The sequence below is a fragment of the Lactuca saligna genome, chromosome 5 (genome assembly GCF_052625555.1).
Source record: "Lactuca saligna cultivar CGN05327 chromosome 5, ASM5262555v1, whole genome shotgun sequence".
Lineage (NCBI taxonomy): Eukaryota > Viridiplantae > Streptophyta > Magnoliopsida > Asterales > Asteraceae > Lactuca > Lactuca saligna.
In genome coordinates this window covers 47,055,913-47,081,293 of record NC_136421.1, presented here as the reverse complement: position 1 = coordinate 47,081,293, position 25,381 = coordinate 47,055,913, and positions in this window count along the sequence as shown.

Genomic DNA, 25,381 nt, shown 5'->3' with positions numbered 1-25,381 from the left:
AAGCTCTAATCCTTTCCGAGAGCTTAGGACCATCCGAGAATCCTCATGGAGACATGGTCCGACCCTTTTCAGGCCGCTACTACTTTCGGATATACCACAAGGTTCACATTCGATCGATTCACTTCTTAGACTTGATACGTGAATTCCCGACAACACTCTTTGTACCTCACTCATCTTGATAGAATCCATCGAGAACCCTAACCTTGTAGATACACTAGTTGGAACCCACTAGCTACATGAGACGGAATCCGCATCCCGTACGCGAGGGTCTGTTGAAATGACAAACACAGACCAGAGATCACTTGGGGATGCAAGGACAACCACATAGGAAGTACTCTCTTACCTCTACTTGGCCATTCATACCTACTTCCTTGCCTAGATCTGAATTTCGGGACGAAATTCCCTCTAACGGGGGGGATGATGTGACAACCCAAGTTGTCCCGTTACATTTCTCCGTTACCGTTAACGGAATATTCCACTGTTCAAAAGTTCCGTTAATGAGAAGTCTTCAAGTTTAATAAACATTTCAATTGTGTATGTTTATATGCCGTTAAGTCGTGATAAAAGGAAATAAAATACATAGCACATATTTCCATTTACTTGGAAAATATTAGTTTATTATTACGACCACTAAATCGGGTGCGACCAAAAGCCCCGTTTAACGGCAGTATCAGGTAGACTTCCACTGTGTCCCAACTCAAAACCCTATATAAGGGTGAGTGGAGTCTATTGGAGACTTTTTACACTCTCTCTCTATACTCTCTCTCTAGACCCGTTTTCGCCCCGAAACCGCAACCAAACGCTTCCAAATAGTAAGTCCACTTACCCTAGCTTATTCTAAACATATTGAATTGAGTTTATAGCCCAAAAATCGGACTTAGAAGCAATGAAAAAGGAGTTTACGGCCTAAGAACCTCCTTAGGCCGTAAACACCCAAAATGAGGCCAAAATGACCCAAACTTGTCCCTATAGGCTTGGAAATAAATTAAGGGAATTGCCTAGGAGTGTTTAAACATCAAAACACAATGATTTAGAGGACAAAAGAGAGTTTACGGCCCAAGCACAAGCTTAGGCCGTAAACACCTCAAAATCATGTTAAAAGGCCCCAAAAACACTCCCAAACCACCCTTAGGCTTCATACATAATTTAGGGACTTGGTATTTTGGGTTTAGATCACTAAAACACATCAAAATGAAGGATAAAAATGAGTTTACGGCCCAAGCACATGCTTAGGCCGTAAACTCCCCAAACATGCCCAAAATGTTGGTTTTTGTCCCCCAAATGGCCTTAGACTATTTCTATAAAATGCTAGGAAGGATTTAAAGACTTAAACACAATGAAATGAGGCTTGATTTGGAGTTTACGGCCCAAGCAAGTGTCTAGGCCGTAAACTCCCCAAAACCCCCCTCAAATGTTGGTTTTAATCACCCAAAATAGCATCAAACTTCATAAGAAAATTCTAGGAAGGCAATAGTGGCTTAAAACTTCATTAAACTCAAAGGTTGAGAGTTTACGGCCGTAAACTCCCTTGGGAGAGTTCCTAGGCCATAAACTCTTGTTTAGTACCCTTAGAGGCCTCAAATCCACTCATGCCCTTTAGGAAAAATGCTTAGAATAATTCAATGAACAAGCTAGAAGCATCAAACACCCAAGAATAGAACCTTGGGAGTTTACGGCCGTAAACTCCCTTAGGTTGGGCCGTAAACTCCTTGTTTGGTCCATGTTGGTGTTTTAAATCCATTTACACACTTGATATGTGAGTATAGCAAAGTCCCACAAGTGATAAGAGACCCTTAGCACCCGTAAACGTTACCCGGGACCCCAAACACTCAACCAAAAGTGTTTTCCACTCCTTTGAGTGTGTATAATTGTTTAATTAGTATATTATATGCTAATTGTATGTGAACATATGTTATCATATGTTAAAATAGGTCCTTGTGTGTGTTCAAGTCCTTGCGTGACCCCGAACGCCCAATCGGCACTTTCGTCGGACCTACTTATACCAGGTGAGTTCATACCCCTGAATGAACCTTTTAAATGCTTTTAAATGTTTTATAGGGGGGGGGAATACAAGTTAAACATGCTAGTTATCATGTCAATCGCATATGATTGATAACCCGCATGCACAAGATTTTACCACTTTTACACTGTTTTACCGAGTGGGACACTAAAATGACTTTTACCTGTTTCATAACTTTTACTTATACTGATTTATTCAAATTCATCCTAAATTGGTTTATGAAAGATCCTCTAAGTTTTTAAACGTATTTTACAAAGGAATAAAATTTGTGATTTTCTCTGTACATAAAGGCTTTTCATTAAAGATTTCCCTTTTTGACATATACTTTTACTTGTTAAACACTGCTGCTTCACTTATACTTATTTTATACTCTGACTCGGTAACACGTTCACTTATACCTATAGTCGCTTATACTTGATGACGCTTATACTTATTCACGCTCTTACTTAGTGATACGATTTCTCCTTCACTTATATTGGATAACGACTTTACTCCACTTATACTTGATAGACGTTCTTACATCACTTATTGTCGTCTCTGCTTCGTGATACACTTATACTTGGTACGCTTATACTTCATGGTTCGATTATCCCACACTGTACACGTATACTTCACGACTCAGATGTTCCACTGTACTCTTATACTTCACGACTCAGATGTTCCACTGTACTCTTATACTTCACGACTCAGATGTTCCACTGTACTCTTATACTTCACGACTCAGATGTTCCACTGTACACTTATACTTCACGACTCAGATGTTCCACTGTACACTTATACTTTACGACTCAGATGTTCCACTGTACACTTATACTTCACCATATGATACACACTCAAGCGTAGTTAGATGTATGTTTATGCTTGTATAGATGTATATAAATAATGATTGAAGGACTTAGGAAGGCTTGTCCGCCTTATTTCCTTTTCTTCGTTGAGATGTGGTCTGGTGGGATCGGATGTCCATCTGAAGGTCGTTCGATTCATTAGTTATATATTACGTATACGAGCATAGACATACAAGTTTTCTTCAGTCAATTCAGTTAAGAGTCTATACCTCTAGTCTACACTTACATAAGAAACCCACTCCCTCCTAATAACACACTATCCTCTATTTGGGACGCATCTTCGGGACGCGGCCTTCTCCGTCGTCTAGTTGGTAACCAGAGTCTCCTGTAGAGAGAGCGGACATTGTGTGTATAGGCCTATACGGGATTGACAACCCCGCACCCTGACTGCTAGCTACAGTCCACGGCCTACCAAGCCAAGGGGTGACAAATGTCACATATATAGATGCTTGTAGGGCGTCTAGTACTCTAGTCAGTATGGTTACGAGTATCCTGGGTTGCCTTATAATTCATGGCTTTAAGGTAACAGTATTTCGTCAGCGATTTACACTGTATGCTGATGTCACCTTTTTCAGAGTCACATTGTTTTGACCTTGCTAGATGTATCTTCATTTGATACCGTCTGGGGTCTGTTATCTCTGTTTGACCTTACAAGATGTATCTTCATTTGATACCGTCTGGGGTCTGTTATCTCTGTTTGACCTTACAAGATGTATCTTTCATTTGATACCGTCTGGGGTCTGTTATCTCTGTTTGACCTTTCAAGATGTATCTTTCATTTAATACCGTCTGGGGTCTGTTATCACTGTTTGACCTTGCAAGATGTACCTTCCATTTGGTATCGTCTTCGGTCTGCGTTCACTGTTTTAGACCTTACCAGTTGTACCTTTCATTTGGTACCTTCGGGGGTCTGTTTCTCCATTTGTTAGACTAAACCAGGCGTGTCATTAGTTCGATACTTTCCTGGAGTCTATGACTCTTTTGCCTTAGTCAGCAGTCCTCACTGCTGAGGCATATATTATTCCCTGATGCCTCTGCTTTCTTTAATAATCAAATTCAGTATTTTGATATTATTAGAAATTAAGGGAAACTTCTTCTTACCACATTACACTGACCAGTCTTGGTAGAAGGCTGCTTTTATTAAAGAAAATATAGGATTTTCTGGAAGGAACTCTAATACACTGAAATCTCTTAAACTATCACTTTATTAAGTTATTTGAATGAAATGTCACTAAATGCTTATGAACTCACCAGCATTTGTAAAAATGCTGATACTCGCTTTTCAAATAACTTGTATTCTCAGGTTAGCATTAGACAGGTACATCCCCGGAGCTGTTGATGAAGATAGCTTTGTACCATGCTGTATTTATTCTATTACTTGTATTACTTTAAATTGTTGTAATGTAACCTTGTAAAACTATTACTATTAATGCAATGTTTTGTTGTACTTTGATTACTATAATGCATGTGTTGTGATACTTGACATGACGTCATCCACCCCAGAACGTTTCCGCCGTTCCGGTTTTGGGGTGTGACAGATTGGTATCAGAGCATTGTCTATGAAGTTCTAGAGTATGGATCATGAAATAATGTGGGTTAAGAAGAGATTTTTGATGAATTCAAGAAGTTAACCCATGGGTCTAAGTAAGAGCTTACCAAATATAATAATATTAGTGAAAAACCTTCTTGGAAATGCTCTTAATCTCGAAAAATTTGAGAGGAATGGGAAGATGTTCTTGAGAGTATATTTAATAGAGTTTGAAAGTATGTTTGTGTGTTCGGGTATGCTCTTGACCGAGAGTATTATGAAGAGAGGGGAGGAGTGGTTTTTGCATGGAGGATAATAAGCTTCATAGATGTATGTGATTTTATAGTTATATGCTAAGTAATTATGTGTTGTCGTGAACCTAATCCATCCTCCTTCCATTTCTTTTCTCTTTTTATCAAATAAGCATATATATATATATATATATATATATATATATATATATATATATATATATATATATATATATATATATATATATTTGTGTGTGTGTGTGTTTGTATGTGAGTGTGGGCCAAAAATGGGTTTGATAAGATCAGGGTGAAATGGTTTTGGGCCCAACTTTTTGGCTTTGTTAGAATCTCATAATCCCAATAAATATTTTTCGGCCCATTGGGCCTCAATGATGTTTACGGCCCAATGAAGTCCATTAGGGGGTAAACCAATCCATTTTAGGTCCATATGGCCCAAAATGTTAAGTTTTATTAATGTGGGTCCATTTAGAGCCCATTTAAGGGAGCTAAGCCCAAGATAGTCGAATTGAATGCTTATTGGTCCATTAGGCCCAATAAGAAAATCCTTGTCCATAATGAACTTGAACCGGGATTTTTAAGGTTTTCAACTCATTATTGACTATTTGAATATGCTTTGTATTAGGTTTTGAAGATCACTAATGAATCTTGGTTAAGTTTGTTGTTATAGAATGATCATAATTCATATCATCAAGTTAGGGTTACAAGTATTATCATAGATAGCATTTACATGAGCACAAAATTTCCTAGCAAAATGCTAGTTGTGACATAATGCCAGTTACTCACCACATGGATACAATCACATGTAACAAAGATTAGATAATTCTTCAAGTAACAGACTCATCCCTAAAACGGTTGGACTTAGACAATAGCTACGTAATAGGGTCAAATCCATCACTCTGAGATTATTCAACCCTTGTCACATATGACTTGCCATATTTACTTAGTAGCTAACTCCTATAACCTAAGAGTTCCACAAAGCACAAAGCAAGAAACATTCATGTAGAATCACTCCAAACCATCGAATAACCACAGACATCCTAGACCACATACTACAACTCATACTAGACGCTCCCACTCCAACTACTTACTGCCTTACACATACAAATTATATCCAATCTAGCATCCCATGCTTCCTAGAGTACCAGACATCACATATCAGGCCAACCTATCACTTACTAATCAGAGCTAGCATACAAGTCTATAGTCTCATATAATAGGCATACAAGGAATCTCTCCTAGCAATCTATCATGCAAAAACTGAGTATATCCTTAGCCCTAACTAGCATGCGATTCATAGATTTATAAACCAAATGATACCAAATAACATGTATGGGTATTTTGGGAGAAACTTACTTGAGCTCGGTCAATTGCATGCACGACAACCTTTCATGTACTAGAAAACTTGTTTTTTCCTTTTTAAATCATTTCTTTCATTTTTGAAAACTTACCAAGTCCTCAGTTTGAGTTCAGGTACACCCGAGGGTATGTACGAATCCCTCAAACTAAGGCTCTTATACTAACTTGTAACATCCCTAAATAAAATGACATAAAATTTCCATTTTTAGATTAATAAATTGTTAATACATAATAACATTTCCATAAGACCTAGGTAATCAAGATTTATCAAAACATCATCAAATAAGAGTAAATAACAGAATGCGGAAACATGTGGTGTCTGCTCTTCAATCATCTTGAGCTCTTCCATTTGAAAACCAAAACACCTGAAACATAACTGAAAACCGTAAGAACAAAGGTTAGTGATTTCCCCTAGATACCACATTCCAAATATACACATATCTCATATTGGGCCCCCACTCGGTCTTGAGTCCCACTCGGCCTTGGTCCCCACCAAGCGTCGAGCCCCGCTCGGAGTATAAATATGTCAATCACCAGGCCCCGCCTGACATCCCCCCCCCCATACACACATAATCATATAACCATATGATCATATAAACATATAACTTTACTAGCCCACACAATAATCACAAAGACTATAGCATACCATACAACCACTGGGCCTTGCCTGGTAAGCATAAAAACCCATACTGATAACTAGCAAACAACACACTCATCAGGCCCCGTATGGCATCGGGCCTTGCCCGGTAAGCACACCATCATACAACACATGCAAGAGTTGAACAAACATCTAGCATCCTAACATATAAACCATGGGTCGACATTGGTGACTTCGACCCGCTAAACCCAGTGAGGAGACTCACCTCGCACTGCCGAATCATATAGACGATCCCTAACTGCTGGCTGACAGATCCCCAAACTGTCAAAATCATAATAACACCCAATCAATACTTGGGTTCCAATTTTTAACCATAAATCTATACTTGGGTTGAAAAGACCATTTTACCCCTAACCTAGCTTGGACCAAGACTTTAGGCCCAAACTTAATAATACAAAAGGCCAAAACACCAAAACTACCCAATGCCCAAACCATGGCCCAATTTTCCAAATTGGGACCAAACCCATTATAGGCCTTCTCAGAATAGTTATCAGCCTAAAAATTGATGGCTCAACAGGGCCCAAGACAACTTATCCCAAAAGATGGCTGAAACTGAAGCCTAACATGCAAAATCCTTCCTTGCTGAGTATGCAGGGCGACCCATCAGTACGTTAAGCGTGTTTGCTGATTGGCTTGTATGTTGCGCATATAGACTTGTACGCCTAACGTACTCACCCAATAAGCCCAATCCTTCCCTTAAGCTCTTAATGCAAAATTATAGAAGTCTAAACCATAGATCTGAGTCTAATAAATGTCTAGAACCATAAAGTCACTGACTTGGTGACTTTACATGCCCCAACCTCAAAATATAGCATTCCACCATCATGAAAAGGACCCAACTCATGCATGGATGGGTTTAAACCCTAAAGGTGCCAACTTTATGGACCTTGAATCTCAGAAACACCAAGAGGGGCAACTCAAAGCTCCTGGAGTGGCATCATGCCACTAGATCGTATCCATGGGGTCAAAAAGGAACCAATACTCATAAATGATAGATCTAAGACAGAAATGATCAAGTATTCAAGTTAATAGCTTTATACCTCAAACAAGCAGGAAATGAAGCACGTACTCAAGATCCATAAGCTCTTCCTTGATCCTAAACCTTGCACCAATCTTATACTTGTTGGATATGGACCAAAACACACCAAAAATGGACACCATGAGCTCAAAATACCATCATGAAGTCTAAAGGACGATTTCTAGGGTTTTAAAGACTTGGAGGTTGGTAAAGAGGCCAATCCTAAAGACTTAATGAGCTTATATTGGGTACATCATCAAAATTAGGGTTTTCATTAAGATGTACGTACGCCCTGCATACGTGCTCGAAGGCGCGATCCTACCTCGCAACAGTACACCCCACGTACAACGTTGTTGTCACACCCCCGAACCAGACGGTGGAAACGTCCGAGGGCTATCGTGACTCATTGAATACCATCACAATGCATATACATGAAACATAACATTATACATCACCAACATTTGGAATGATACAACTGGTAGCGTTTACATTCATTACATTGTTTCAAAACATTACATTCTCAAAAATAACTGTTTGATACTAAATTAGACCATAGCAAAACGTCTTAGAGTACAATTCATCCTCCACTTTATCTGTTACCTGAGAATACAAGTATTTTGAAAAAAAAACGTCAACATATGAAATGTTGGTGAGTTCATAAGTAATGTTTGAAATCCAATGTTTGTATCGTTTCGAAAACCACCAGAAAATCCGATATTTTCTGAAAATAGTATGGTAAAAAAATGCGAAGATCCGTAAGTATGCTTGTTTGTTTTCTATAGATGTAAGTGTACGAGTTGTAAAATTCGGCATGTAATTCGTAAGTGTATTAGTTGAAAACCCTAGGAAAACCCGACGTTTTCCTATCACTTTGCTTTACTTAGTTTGTGTACTGTTATTTCGTTGCATTAGAGGTATTCGTTGAGCTCCGGAGGCATTGAGTATACAGTGGGTGGTGAATTGTTGTGACGTCCGTTAATGAAAACGTCCAGTCGACAACCTTACAAGCGATCCCTTAGGCGTCACTCACAGTTATTCACACAACTCAATCCTCCCGGACTTGTGTAGTCCCACGACCGGAGGGAAGAAGAGAAGGTGCGAAACCCTCGGTATTTCCCCGTGTCGTTCAAGACCATTGCAATTGCGAAGGGCCCGAAGCCCAACCCGCAATCGTGAGTTCCCGACTTTACTAGCAGCACTGAAGGACCCTTGGGGACCAGCAGCATGTTTGCCATTGAAAGTCCTTTTACACGCGGTCGAGTCGTATTAGACCCAACTACATGTAAGCAAGTGTCCTTTGGGCCTAAAGATCATGTCATCGGGCTAGCTAGGCTCGACAAACATGATTTGAAACTTTTGGGCCTAAGGAGTATACGTCGACGTATTGAGTAGTTCCACGAGAGTAAATAGTTCCGAGAGTTCCATATGTGTATTGAGCGTTGTAGTGTTAGTAGTTTTGGATTTGTTATCGATTCGAGACCGAATCAATTCGTTGAATAACGATTGTTGGTGATATTGTGTATTGTAATTTATCGAGAGTCGCAGTGTCAATCTTTGTTCACAACGAGAGTATTGAATTATCATTGAAAATTTTCTGTTTACAACCCCTCTTAACTTTGTAAATTTACTTTTTCACCCCTTTAGGTAAAATAATTTCCGGTTTAGCCCTTAAACCATTTTTCTTGACATTTTAACACCAAAAATTATTGAAATTAATGTTTTTCAGCATATTTTTCATTTAAAACAGTTTAAGTCCTTGAAATTGCAGTTTTCTCGGTTATAACCCCTCTTTTTCGCAATTTTTACATTTTTGGCCCAATTTGGAAAATTTTTGCAACTTTGGTCCTTTTTAAATTTGAAAAGCATTTTAAACCTTTGAAAAGTACATGTAACACTAATAGTCCACTGTTTTACAGAAAAACACAGTTTTGGCCCTCCAAAACAGAAAATTTCGCATAATGGGCCCTATTGGGCCGAAATTGTCATTTTTAGCCCATTAAGCTTGAAATTTATGTTTTTGATCTTCCAAAAGGGTATATTTTCAGGAAATACATTATGGAATCTGTTTTGACTCATCTCACCCATCAGATTTCGAAATATTTCCTTTTGGGCCCTTTAACTTTGTATTTTTAACATTTATGTCAAAAAAAATGAGTTTTTAGCCCAAAGTATGTATTGTTAAGCCACTTAGCTATTTTTCTTGGCATACTTTGTATGTAGTAATATATTTCATGCTAGTATAAGATATATCTCGGTTTTTAGCAATTCATAACTAGATCTAGCATCAAAATCATACAAAACATACATATAAGAATAGAAATCAACCAAAACATACACATAATGATGGATCTACACCTTTGCTTGTATTCTCCCCCACAAAAACTTATAAAAACCGAAAACAAGGGGGTATGAAGCTCACCTTGGGTGTTGATTCGGTTATTGAAGAGAGGATGGAAGAAATGAAGTGATTTTTCTGCCCTAGCACCCCTTGATGAAGATCTCGAGTTTATGGAGTTTTCTAGGAGTATGATCACCAAAGAACTTGTTTAGACTAAGAGATCTCATGTGAGGGGGGAGTTTTGAAGCTTAGACATGGAAAAACTTACCAAAGGATGATGATAATCTTGAAGAATCCACTTGAATCACAAGCAAATTTCGAGATTTTAGATGGAGAGGAAGAGAGAAGTCTTGAGTGATCTAGAGAGAGTTTGTGTGAGGTTTGTGTGTGTGTGTGTTGCTCACGGCCGAAACAAGAAGAGAGAGGGAGAAATAGACATGAAGTGATGTGCATGGATACATGGAATGGATTGCATGGAGATCCAAAAGATAATAAGGAGGTGTCACTTACAAGTCAACCCTCTTCATTTCTTCTTGGGCTTGGGCCTTGGGCCGAGAATTTGGAGGGAAAAAGGGAAAATTTGGGCTTTAATGCCCACAAGCCCATGTGTATATTAAGTTGGATGAGTTTTAACCTAAAAAAAATATAATATGATTTTTACACTTTGTTGGGCTAGTTTAGGTTAATCATGGTTCAAAATTTTGAATTTATTTCATTCTAGGCCCAATATGGCCCAAAATGTTGAAATAAATAGATGTGGGTCCAATTAGAGCCCATTTAAGGGTTCTAAGCCCATAATAGTCAAATTGGAAGCTTATTGGTCCATTTAGGTCCAATAAGGAAGTCCTAGTCCCAAAATGGACCTAATCAAGAACTTCTAGGGTTTTCCAATTGCTTGATGTAGTGAATTGGGGTTTAGTTTTCCATTGAGTAAGCATCATACATGCTCTTGAGTTTTTGAATTCAACATTTACTTGAGTATAGTGATTACAAGACATAAAATTTCTAGTTGTGACAGTTGTACTCCCTATGTACCAGCTTTAGAACTAGTATGCCATGTGTACCCATATGTACAAGGCGTTACACCACCCATTACTACCACTTCTTTCTTTCGATCCCTTTATCTATCTTTTTCTCTCAACTAATGAAGATGAATAGTAAATTTTCTATTAAAAATCAAAACAAAAAACATGAAATTTTATATTACAGGTGGATATCACACTGTTTTTATGGGTTCAAACAAAAACCATAGATCGATCTTTGGGTTCAAAGTTAGGATTCATAAATTTTCTATTAAAAATCAAAACAAAACCATGAAATTTTATATTACAGGTGGATATCACACTGTTTTTATGGGTTCAAACAAAAACCATAGATCAATCTTTAGGTTCAAAGTTAGGATTCAAAATTGTTCATATTGGTCTTGTTCGAACCCCTTGTTCAATAGTCATTTTGGGACGTTACATATGCAATGCATTCATCTATTGCTAACCTTTGTACATCTCATAAGGTTTAACTCACCAAAGTAGATGGTTAACATCGAGCTTGTGAGATAATTTCCTCCTAACCTTTCTCCATTTCATAAAGTTTAACTCACGAAAATAGATTGTTAACATCGAGCTCATAAGATAATTTCGTCCTTTTTGCCCGATTATAGACTAGACACTTGTTGTCCCGCTTGACACAAAGTTGTAATAATTAGATTTTTTTAGAATGGCAAACAAGTGAACAACATTTCTTACATTACTTCTAAATTGTTGTTTTTTTAGCTTCTTGCTAGCTTTAGTTAATTTCTACACTTCAACAAAAATTATTTTTTTTGTTTCTAACGAAATTTGATCCCTAAACATTTGATTGATAGACATATTTCCATTAACTTGTGAGATCATTGAACTACAAGCCTTTTGGTTGTAATAATTAGTTTTATAATACTTATTGTATTTAATCCATTTTTGGCGTAAATAGATAAATTTTGCAACAAAATTGATTTTTAGATTGAAATCAAAATACACAATTATCTTTAACAGCAGTCACGTTAATATTGCAGCTCATTATTTAGTCTACGAAACATTTTGAACATCCTAACAATTGGTTTTAAAAAACATCAGACTAAACACCATCCATACACAACATACAAACAGCAAAGTGATGCCAATTAAGTCAAATTTCTTAAAGCACCTTCCACAAGTTGCTCATCTTCGTCACCGCTTTTGTAGATATAATTAGGTCATGATCGACATACTTAACATTTTGTTTTTAAAGAAATTTTAAAAATTAAAAAATATATAAATTTGTAATCTATAAAATTATTGTTGCATGATTGAAATAAATAATGTTTTTTTTATGAACAGCAATTGGAATAAATAATGTGACATGGGCTAAAAGGCAATCACGAAAATTATTTTATTGCAATTGCTTTAGCTTACATGTACATACATCATCTGGAAACGACGTATTTTCTTATCGACAAATCGGTTTCATGCTCACATCAAAACTGGATTTTAGCCTTCAATAATTTATTATATAATTCAGGTAATTTTAAAGTCATTGTTTATATATTATGATTTTAACTTAATTGCTAGGGATAAAGAGAAAAGAAAATAACAAAATTAGCCAAATATATTAATTACTTTACAAATTTAGTCCAAAAAATAAGAATTACAAAGTTGGCCATGAAAATCGCAGATGGAAATGATCCATCTGCAATTTTGACACCCCATCTGCGAATGTACAAGTAGCTAAAGCACAGTTGTGATTTAACCACTTGTACATTCGCAGAAGGTTTTTTTTTTTTTTTTTTTTTTTTTTTTTTTTGTATATATAGGGTTTTACCAGGCTTAAATCGCAGATGGACATTGTTCATCTGCGATTTCCTCTCCAATTCATCTGCGAAATTGTTGTAGTTTTTCTTTTTTCTTTTTTTTTTTTTTTTTTAAATTTTGACTGTGAAATCAATTGGTTTGACTACAACATAACTTTACTATATATAAACTTTTGTAGAAAATTATCAGTTTAGTTGTTATTTATTTAGATTTTTTTTTTTAAAATCTCTCTAAAAAAATGATTGAATATCTGGTTTGTCTTGTAACCGGTGGGAGATGGAAATTTATTGAAACAAATCTGGAATACGTATATCCATAGGGAGGTATTTATGAATTCGCGTTGACATTTTCTGAGTATATTAGTTATAATGAATTTGTATCTTTGGTAAGAAGCAAAATTGGTTTTTTAGACAAATATAGAATCAATCTTCGTTTCCATCATCCTGAATTGAAATATTATATAGCTATAGTTGAAGATATGGATGTTAGAATGTTGATAAATGTAATCAAATGTAGCGGAGGAAGGGCTGTGAAAGTGTTTGTGGTGGTTTATGAAGGAGATGAGGCTAATGAGGCTGGTGATAGTGGAAATCAGTCGGTTGGTAATGTATGCAACTATAAAGGGAGCAACGATCTGATAGGTACTTTCATTACTCCCAGTGTACCTCAATTTCATAGTGTTGCTGAAAATGTTAATGTTAGTTATTCACCTATTAACTATGTGGATCCTGAGAATTACAAGTATTTTGGTGATGATGATGTTGGTACATATCTTAATGACGTGGGTGGTCGTTGTGTTGATGTTCCCGAACAAGAAGTTAAAGTTATGAATAAACGTGTAGTAGATAAAAGTAAAAAAAAAAAAATTTATCCGTCAAAAAGATGAAAAAAGCATGTTTACGGGGATTATGTTGATGTTGCTGATGTATGTTTAGATATAACCGACTTAAAAAGCAATTCAGATGTAGATGAGTTGGGTGATGAGGTCAAAGCTAAGTTTCCCGATAACCTTTTTTATGGTATGCCCCCTCTACCAGAATGTCCAGTTGATATTAATGAAGATATCCCAACACATATGGTAAACATCAATCTTCAAAAGATTGAATGTGAGAGTATATTTAAGAACAAAGAACTTTTAAAGCAGTGTATTGGTAAAAAAAATATCTTCGAGAAGGTTTTCAGACGAGGAAAAGTAGATCCACCAAATCAACGTATGAGGCTGTGTGTGTTTCGAAAAATTGTTCTTGGTTACTAAGAGCAAAAGCAATTAAAAATTCTGATGGACTTTTCCAAGTGAATAAATTTGTTGATGCACACACATGTTCTTCAACAATTTTGCAACCTAATCATCGACAAGCAAACAAATATGTTTTGGGTGAATATCTTGTTGATGTTTTGGCTAAAGTTTATAGTAGAGTCAGCGGGGAAAAGATATTGTTAATGATATGAATGCTCAATTGAATATCAATATCTCATACCATCAGGCATGGCGTGCGAAGCAATATGCATTGTTGTCGTTAAGGGGTATGAAAGAGGATTCTTTTACCAAACTTCCGGCTTATTTCCATAACTTGTCAAACATAATCCGGGTACGATGACACATATTAAAACAAATGGTGATGATCACTTTGAGTTTTTGTACGTCGCACTTGGTTGTTCGGTTAGTATTTTAATATTTTATTATTTTTTCCATTTTTTAGTGTATTTGAATAGATATACAATGTATTGTAGGTACACGCTCTTGTCAAGTTCTGTAAACCGACCCTTGTAGTAGATGGAGCTCACGTAAAGGGCGAGTTCAAAGGAACCATGGTACTTGCAGTTACTAAGGATGGACAAAACCAAATATTATCGGTTGCATATGGTATCTGCAAAAATGAGTGTACATATTCTTGGACATGGTTTTTTCAAAAACTACGTGATTGCATATGCAATATGCAGGACCTTACAATTATATCTGATAGGTCTCCATCTATAGAAACATTTGTTGCCAACATTTTTCCTCACGCTCATCACGGAATATGTGGTGTCCATTTGTATTTCAACAGAGTATCTAGATTCGGGAAGAGTAAGACAGTTAAATGAATTTTTTGGGAGGTTTGTAGGGCGTACACAGTTGATGCCATTGATGCTGCCATGGAAGTTATGAGAAAGACAAAACAATAAGTATGAGAGTACTTAAGAAGTATAAATCCAAAAACTTGGTCTAGGACACATTTTAGAGGGAACCGATACAATCTTATGTCGTCCAACAGTGCGGAGTCTATAAATGTATTATATAGACACGCACGTAAGGTGCCGATACTTATGTTGATCGATTTTTTTCATGCAACAATGTAACAGTGGTGGTTTCAAAGACGTAACTTTGCAGGTATTAAGTTAATTTTTAACTTTTAATATTAATGTTTTAATAAATCTTATTGATCTTAACTTCTTTATTTTGTGTCCTTTTTAATCGGAAGCAACAACACTTACCCCTTGGGCTGATGAAATTGTTAAAGAAAACAAAAAAACATTTAGTAAGTGGGATGTTCGTATGATCTCAAATACGAAATGCGAGGTCAAAAGGGGGCACAAAACGTGAAAGTTGATCTCCAACAAATGACATGTACATGTAGGCATTGGTAACTTCATGGGATACCTTGTGGTCATGTCATAAGATGTTTAACAGTCAACAATTACCAAGACTGCTCGAGGTTTGCATTAAATTCTTACTTTACCGAAACACTAAGGAAAACATATGAGGAATCAATAAACCCTCTACCAAAGCCATCCGAATGGGAGATCCCCTATGATTTGATGATTGTTAAGTCACCTATAATGGATAAACGTCAGCCAGGCAGGCCAAGAAACACAGACCGCATTCCATCCCAAGGCGATGGTCAAATTAGAAAACAGTGTTCTATATATGGTCAAGTAGGACACAGGAGAAACAATTATACTAGAAGGGTGTCCAGTAGTGGAGCACGTTGCACGACAATTTCTACTACAGAAATGGCATTTAATATTAGTGGTTCAGCGTGTTGCTCACAAACCTATGACGTTGATTTTGATATAAAACAACCTTGAAATGAAGAGTTGTTAACTTTTTATGTATTGTAATTTTTTCATTAAATCTTACAAGACATTGTTATGCTTTCATATTTTAGTTTAGTTTGCAGATTATAACAACTAATTAACCATTTCTATTATAATATTTAGTTTGCGAATCATAACAAGAAATGAAGCTTAATGGTAAAAAAAAAAGTTATTGAAAAAAAACAACAAACTGAACTGAACTCATGATAATGTTACAACATTTTTGTAACTAATTATTAAACTCAAGGAACTACAGTGGATACTTCTCTTTCTCGATTGTTATATAGTCATCCCTAATTCTAATTTTATCTTCCAAACGATCCTTTTTCACCTTAAGGTGTATCATCTGCTAGTCCTTCTTAGCAACCCATTTTTCGGTCGTTTTGATTGTCTTCTTAGTTTTTTTATCCATTATTCATGCTCTTTGATTTCGTTTTTTTGAGGTCTATCCATTCTTGAGCTTGTTTGCATTCCGATGCAATTTCATTACCAAGTTGAGTGACAAGTCGGGATGACTCTTTGTCCTGTTCTTATTGTTCTTCAGCCTTTTTCAATTCTTCGAAATTTTCATCAGACATATATGGGCCTGTTGAAGTGGGTGTAAAAAAAGGACCGAATGAATCACAGTAATAATAATCTACTTCGTTACATGAGCAAATTTCGAATTTTTTTGAGGAACTCATAATAAAGTCGCGATTATAATAAATTGGTGTTATAAGTGGTATTTATACATACTACTCCATTTGCAAATCATAGTCTAAATGCAACCATTTCATAGTCAGAGTTGTAATTCATAGTCAAACATTGAAATGACTACACATTAATGACAAGTCACTGAAGTAACCTACAAATCGTAGTCAAACTCTTAAGTAACAAGACATAAATGACTGTTTGACATGATAAGTCACTGCAGTAACTTGCAAATCATAGTCCTATATTTATTATTATAAATAGATGTTTAAGCTCTACTAACCAAACACCCATATCATCTAAACGAAATCAACTCCCATATTTAGAAATGTTGTCGAATGCAGAAACTTCTTCGAATGAAGTACCTGATTCCAACTTTGAATGACCATGGACGACAAACGAGGTGTTGGTTCTAACACGATGCTGGCTAAGTGTTAAGGAGGGTGTACCATTACTTGCTTCCCCGCACTGCCTAGTAGGTGATGAATGGACCTGCATAACAGCTTTGTTCAACCATGAGATGGGAGAAGGACAACAACGACAACAATCAGATGTTGTTAGTAAATGGATGGATGTAAACGAACACGTCACATGGTTCAATCAAGCGTGTAATTATGCGAAAAGTACCAGAGTACGTTGTCGATACGAGGAAGAGTTCTTGGAAGTTGTTAATGATTTTTACATCTTGGAGCGTGAAGGTAGAGACTTTGAATATGAAGACGTTTGGAAGGTTGTTAAAAATAATCAATATTTCATGTAGTCCGCTCTATTTTCCGTTATAAATAACTCGTGGACCTATTTTTTATTTAAATGTTTTGTTTATAGTAATGTTTTAAGTTTAATGTTTCATCTAATGGTTGTTAGTTTAATGTTTTAAGTTTAAGGCGTAGAGTTGGAATATTTGTTATATTGTAAGTTTAACGGTTCATGGAAATGTTGTTAGTAATGTATTCTTTAGTGTCGTAACACTAATGCGACAAACATTTATTTATTAAAATTAAACAGAGGAGGTGCATCCAATACATTCGTAATACACGAAAATAACCTAGTACTCACCTATTAAATAGAAATAGATATTAAATAAATGGGACATATTTCAAAATATTCCAAGAAGCTTCAAACTAGAATTCGGATCCGTCACTTAATGATTTGTACTCCTCCTTAGCAGCTTCCAAGATGACGTCTTCAGTAGCATTTAAATGGGCGTCGCCAATTTTGATATAAAGATCGTTGAATAATAGAACTTCAGTTTTCATTTCATACCATCTTGCTAAGATGTCCAGTTGGTCACGATCGTTTGCTGTAGTCATTCAGTTTTCAGCATTGAAGATATTGGTTAAACGAGTCCAAAACATTGGATCGTTCAACTTGCTGGTCTCGTACACATGAATATATGCACGTGAAAGAACCAAGAACTCATCATTGCTCCATGGTATTGAACTCATATTTAGTGAAACAAAGAGAGTAAATATTCAAAAATAATATATGAATAATTGTAACATCGGTTATTAAATTGTTTTTTTAACTAAAATTCTATTTATAGTAGTTTATACACAATATCGCAGTCTGATCTTCTAATTATGTTTGCAATTCATAATCCAACTTAACTGAAGAACGCAGTGTACTAACTAAGAGACAATAGATCACTATTCAAGTTGACAAGCCATTGCATCCGGATGACAACACAATACACTGCTACTTGAGTTGACAAGCCATTGCATCGAATGGCAACACAATACACTGCTACTTGAGTTGACAAGCCATTGCACTGGGAAAATAACGAGTTGCTATAAATAGTTGTTCATAACCTTTTTAATTGTATCACATTAATTTTTCCCCTTGCAACTATAGATTTACCTGTACCACTTAAATGGAGAAAGTAAGAGGAGGTCGCTTTGGTTCAAGCTTGGATTGTAACTGTAAAGGACGATTTTCCACCAGGTCCTCCAGAAGTTCACACTGGATCATTTTGGTCTCGTGTTTGTCATTTGTTTCACCATCAAATGGGGGCATACTCAATATCGAAGAAGAAGAGATGTCATAGCGAAGTTTCTGGATGTAAAAGAAAGTTCAAACATTTTCAACGTATTTATAACGAGCTGGATAATGAACATGCGAATATGGATGAAGACATTCTTATACAGGTGGCTTTGGAACTATACAATTTCAAATATGATGGTAGAGAGTTTACCCATGGAGATGCATGTAATATTTTAAAGAATGTCCCTCACTTTTAATATGCATGTTGGTTAAGTTGTTTGTTTTTCGTTAGTTTCGTTGCTTGTTTTTGTACATGTGTTTTGTCAGTACTTAATAAATCTCCCTTACTTTTAATGTATGTTGTGTCCTCAATGGCAATTAAAAATGAATTAATATAACAAGTCCATAATCAATTCATTAAAATATTAACCCATAACTAGTACATAACATAACATAAAATGCAACGTTGTACATAAATAACTAATACATAATAGGACATAAAATGCAAACAGGGTACATGAATAACTACTTCTTTTAGGTAGGTAATAGGACCATCCTTTCATTTGGAATTTCCCGGTGCACATGTGATGGTACAAAATTCACCGACTTAGATCCAAATGCAACTCGGTACATGATAGCAGAAAACTTATAATCAACCATTTCGTTAATGGCTTCAGACGTACGGGTTCTTAGAGAAGTTAAAGTGTGGCCACATGGTATAGTGCTTTTTTGCCATTTCCCACTACATACCCTACGTTCAAATTGTACTTTGTTGGTGGCAAAATTGTCATCGACTTCAAATGTATCCGCATACAAACGTCTTGCCACCCAATTATAAGACTTATTTACACGCTTTTGAACCTTAATCTCAACATAAGGGGTCACCCCACCAGACAACCTCCCTGCAATATTTGTTAATTTTAAAATAATAATACAATAAAAAACTAAATATAAGTATAAAGTTACCTGCCACTTCAGCCCGTTCAGCATACGTTGTTTGTATCGACTTTTTTATTAACTCAATTATCGTTGTTATAGGAAACTCACGTGTGGATGTGGATATAATTTTCAACATTTCAGGGACATCAATCGATTTAACATTGTAACGTAATTTTGGGAAAAATGCTTGTGTCCATTTTGAAATTATTATATCGTTAAGCCAAAAAATTGGACTCCTAAGCAAGGTGCAGAAAGGTGGTTTCCTACATGCACTTTGCAACCTTTCCAGACACAAGTAAAAATCATGAACACTATATGCATTGCATGACTTCCAAAACAACGCTTCGACTTTCATATCATTATGTCCGACATAATCTCGTATTTTTCTGGCTATATCTTTAGGACAATATCCATGATACATATATGGGTAGACACTCTGAACAACAAAGTCTATTTTAGCACATAGGTTGCTTATGAAACCAACCTCTGTATCCTCACTTAAACACTCTTTTTAACTTTATCATGAACCATCTCCATGATTCTTCACACTCTAAGGTTCCCAAACCAATTGCTAAGAGTAGGGGTTCATGGTTTCCATCCAAAGCCACTGCAAAGTGCATTCTTGTCAGATAGTTGCCAAGAAGGGGTAAATAACCCACATATATTAATGGTATCATGCACCTAAGGAAGGTACGAATCTGCATAAAAAAACAAACATATATTAGTGATAAGTAAAGAGTAGACGAGATACATTACCAAAAAATATTATATAACTCAATAAAACAAATATGTTATACCATGCAACCTAAAGCCACAAAACAGAATTGAAAGCAGTTGGTATCCGTTTTTTTAATGGCTGTGAAGGTATTAGGATTTGTTCCTTGAAGATTATGCAAGAATGTTGGTAGCTGAGAAAAGCTTCTTTCGGTGTAAGTACTCATTTTCACAACCAGTGAAAGTGTTTTACAATCATCACACAAATCCAATTATAGTTATATTGAAATTGGTGTTTCTCTATAGTTCATACTTCATAGTTCAACTTTTTAGATTCATAGTCAAACCAGTTCATTTCATAGTCAAAAATCATTAACCGACAAGACAAGACAAGACAATGTACTTGTCTGCAGTTCATAGTTCAACTTTTTGAATTCATAGTCAAACCAATTCATTTCATAATCAAACATCATTGATCGACAAGACAAGACAAGACAATGTACTTGTCTGCAGTTCATAGTTCAACTTTTTGAATTCATAGTCAAACAAGTTCATTTCATATCAAACATAATTGTCTGTAATAAAATTTCTTCTATAAATGGGTGTAAAGTCATTCCATGAAATTTATCTGAGAAAGTAACTCCTATTTAATAGAAAAAATAAGGCGAATGGCATACTGTAATTGCTGAGGTGAAGGTATCGTTAGGATTTCGGGTACAGCTAAAAACACAGGAAGATTATTTTACGCTTTCCCATATTTGGTATCATGTTCTTAATGTCATTCATATTTACACCCTCATGTTTACATGGCAACAATTCTTACTATCAATGTTCAAATTTATAAGGACCAAAATACGGGTTTATCAGTTGGGTTGATGAAGAGAAGGACCAATCATCTATGGTAATAGCTAAGCTAGCTAACTCTAATAAGCTCTTTCAATAAGAAAATAAGAAGTTAAAGATAGCGTTGGTTTGTAGTTGGGTGTTGTTTTTGGCAGTTCTTGTTTACAAGTTGTAAGCTTTTTAATATTGTTTTGATAGTTTTGAAGTTGTTAGGTTAATAACTTGTTGTATTTGTTGTTATGTTTAGAACAGTGTGCTTGTAACGTTAAAACAAATGTTGGTGTCGTTGTTATGTTGTAAGTATTGAATTTATTAGTAGGTCATTAAATTGTTGTAATTGTTGTTATGTTTTATTTGTATTTGTAACGTTAAAACTAAAAATAGACTAATGGAGTACTTGTTTGTAGTTGTAACATTAAACATTTAATAATGAAATCCAACATTCAATTATATATACAAATATATAATCCAACTATATAGGACCAAGACTCGACCGCCAATAATTTTTTTTCATCCATTGGCGAAACTCTAAAGCTGCGTTCCTTGGGTCAATAAGTTCACGTATTGGTTGGCCTGAAACTAATTATTCCATAACTATACAAACATAGACACCGCAATCTCCCAAATGACTACTTTGTTAGGGAACATTTTTTTTTAAAATGAATTGCATATTCAATGGAATCCTTAGGATGTTCCTCCGGGCCCAATAGTTAATCTTGTATAAATAATTTGCCATCCGAGATTCAAATTTGGTAAAAGTTCCATAAGGTTTGAATTTTTCATAAGCCACTCTACCGAGACTGTCATAAATATGGACTTCCATTGACGCCAATTGTAGTTCCCCAAATAACCAATGATTAGGGGATGAATGAATCGGCAATAGGACATGTATAAGGATAAATAAAATAAAATTATGTTTTTTTATATCAAAATACAAAAACATAATGACAATAACTATAATATTTTCAATATAAACAATTCAGTTTACCGTATCGACATCCCATCAAGCAAACATGAAGTTGGAGTATGTAGCAATACCAACCATAAACTTCCTCCAATCCTGCCCTTCCTCCATAGCATGGAAAACAAAAAAAGTTTGGAGGCATTATTGTATGTCAGTTGTCATCAAAACGTCTCTCCATTAGTAGTCTATACCAGTTGGTTATATGCTGCACAAAATTATGATACTTTTGTTATTGACTAAAAAATAAAATACTTTTAAAATAATAAATTAACAATTATTTTACCGATGACTCCAACCATCCGTCGTATATATGCCCAAACAATGAGCTCCAAAAATCTCTATCTAACACGAAATTAAACAAACGATGTTGTACATCATATGAATGAAATAAATAATTTTGGATGACAACCTCACCGCCTGCTACGTAAGGTTACAGGCGCAACACGGAGAAGTCGTGAACAACAGGAAAGGCTGGAGGAGGAACGATGCTTGTTGATTTGATATCAACCTTCTTTTTTGGTCTTCTTTTTTGCTTCTTTGTCGTGTGCAACTAAAAACAATATTCAAATGTTTAAATCTCTATCTTTAAAATAATTCACATAAACATAAAATTCTATTATTACGGTATAAGTTTATAAATTAAACGAATACCTCAGTGTAAGGAGGGCACAAATACTATGATGGGTTTCGAGTCATTGGTTTATCGGGTGTAACTTCTTTGCCATAACCATAAGCATCACGATAATCTACATTTTCCGTAATTATTACTTCATCTTCCTCCGACACCTAATTTAATAAGCAATAATCTCGAATTAAAAAAATGTTTCAATCTACTCAATACAAAATTAAAATAAATGTAAGTATAACAACATCTTTAGCTTCATTATAATCATTTACATCAAACACATCATCATCAAATTTGTTCCTACTACAACGCATATTATTATTCATCTCCTCCAACTTCTACATTAAAAATAACACATTATAGTTATTAACTCCAGACACCTTAAAATTTAATTATTAAAATCGTAAATTTAATATATATAATAACATTGTCGTCTTCAATATCACCAAAAACATTTTCATTTGTATTATTTTTATTCATCCATTCTTCATCTACAACCTACATTTTCAAATATAAAATATGAAAACAAATTTACAAATATGTTAATAAAGTTTAAAAAAAAGTAGCATGTAACTAATCGGTTCATCAAAATTTGTTTAGAATACTGCTGGCTCCTCAAAAATGATGTTATTCCATAGATCTCAGTTCTTTAACAAACACCTCTGTAGGTTCTCGGTTCATAAACACCTGTTGCTCCATTGCATGTAGTCGTTTCAACACCTCCTTTTAAGTTGGGTTTCCTACTACGTCCACCTCTACCGTGAGATCGACCACTAGACGACATACTAGACGAAGATTCGTCTTGTCTCCTAAAATGGTCCTGTATTGGGGATGAAACTTATTCCCGATCACCATATACATATTCTTGAAATGACATATAATAACAAGATGTCATCTCATCATCACTCGGTAACATTCTATTTCTTGGTGGTTGTTCCTCCTAAAAAATTGAACATATTAAAAATGCATATAAAACTATAATAATGAATTTTATTAAAAATTAAAAAAAAAAATTTAAACCTGTGTCTTTGAAAAAATCTTGTTCACATCAACCCATTTCAATTTTTTTGTGTCACTCCATCGTTTCATCCGAGGCATGCCTCAGTTTTTTCTCAATACAAATCCACATGTACGAACAGCCGGAAGCATCTCATATATCCAAATCTACAATTTTTACAATTATAGTAATAAAAGTTAAAATTAAAATAACTAACATAACAATAAACTCATTTAAATATAAATAATTTTTATACCCTAAATGGAGCAGTAAATCCTGATACGGAGTATTTTAAAGTTTGACGACGCTCAGATAGTGATAAATATTTATTTATTTTGTTTCACGTATCCTCAATGTCCTCATAGGTAAAATCTCATAGGTAGTTACTCCAAGCAAAACTAACAAAAGAAATAAATATTAGTTATAATATAAATTAACATTAATAATAAAAAAAACTTTAAAGTAAACAAAAAAAATACATGTTCCAAACATCCGAATTCTCAGCCAAAAAAACCAATCTTGCGGCACCCGATCATTTATTTCTTTTCTCAAAAAACCTTCACACAAAATATATATCAAACATACTCTAACTACATCAGCATCGCTAACTTCTAAGAATGGTTGATTTAAAATAAAACTTTTCAGGTCACAATTTTCACATAACTATTTGTATAGTTTGGAAATAGTCGTTCACGCAATAAACATCTTTTTTTACTACTAACTATTTTTTCTGACACTTTTTTCCCAATATTTTATGGAAACACCTCAAAATTCAACCCAGTTATCAAACAAAACTCTTTTGGGCCACATACAATTTTCGTATCACCAACTCTAAAATATAACCGTTTTATCCCATCTGGAAATAAAACAGCGTCCGACGGTATCTGATGAAGAAACATCTTGTGGAACAGCAATCCATCCCCTTGTAAACGAGGGACGTCCAACAAGAAACCAAATACCGTATCTCTAAAAATATCACGTCTGCCACCATCTAATACATCAAATACTTCCCATATATTACACTCTGATCCTTTTAAGTTGATAATAGCTTTAACATTGAAATTATTATAATCATGCTGCACAAAAAACAATAACATGTTAGTAAACTAAACAACATCTTTATTTTTTAAAATATCAGATTGTTAAATGCAATAATAATCCAATATTCAAATTACAAAGATAAACAATAATAACTATGCAAATACCAACATTTAATCAATAATTTATATTATATATTTACGATGAAACACAAGAACATAATATATAAACGACAACTATATAAACAACTTTCCAAGTTATACAACAAGTATACAAATGACAACTGCATAAAACAACATATTCTAACCATACTATAACAATTCTCAACTTAAACAACAAATATATACAAATTTTAAAGTTATACGACAAATATACAAATGACTATTGGAAACATATTGTAAACATAATTTTAACCATTTTTCAACTTATAAAACAACTTATACGATAACTATATACAATTTTTCAAGTTATATATATAACAACTATACAAATAACAAATAATATATTCTCACTAACAACTTAAATAACATATTCTAACTAACAACTTAAATAACCACTTATACGATAAGTATATACAGTTTTTCAAGTTATACATACAACAACAATGTCATTTTATCAACTTAACCCACTAACCATACATTTTGTAAAAATTATGG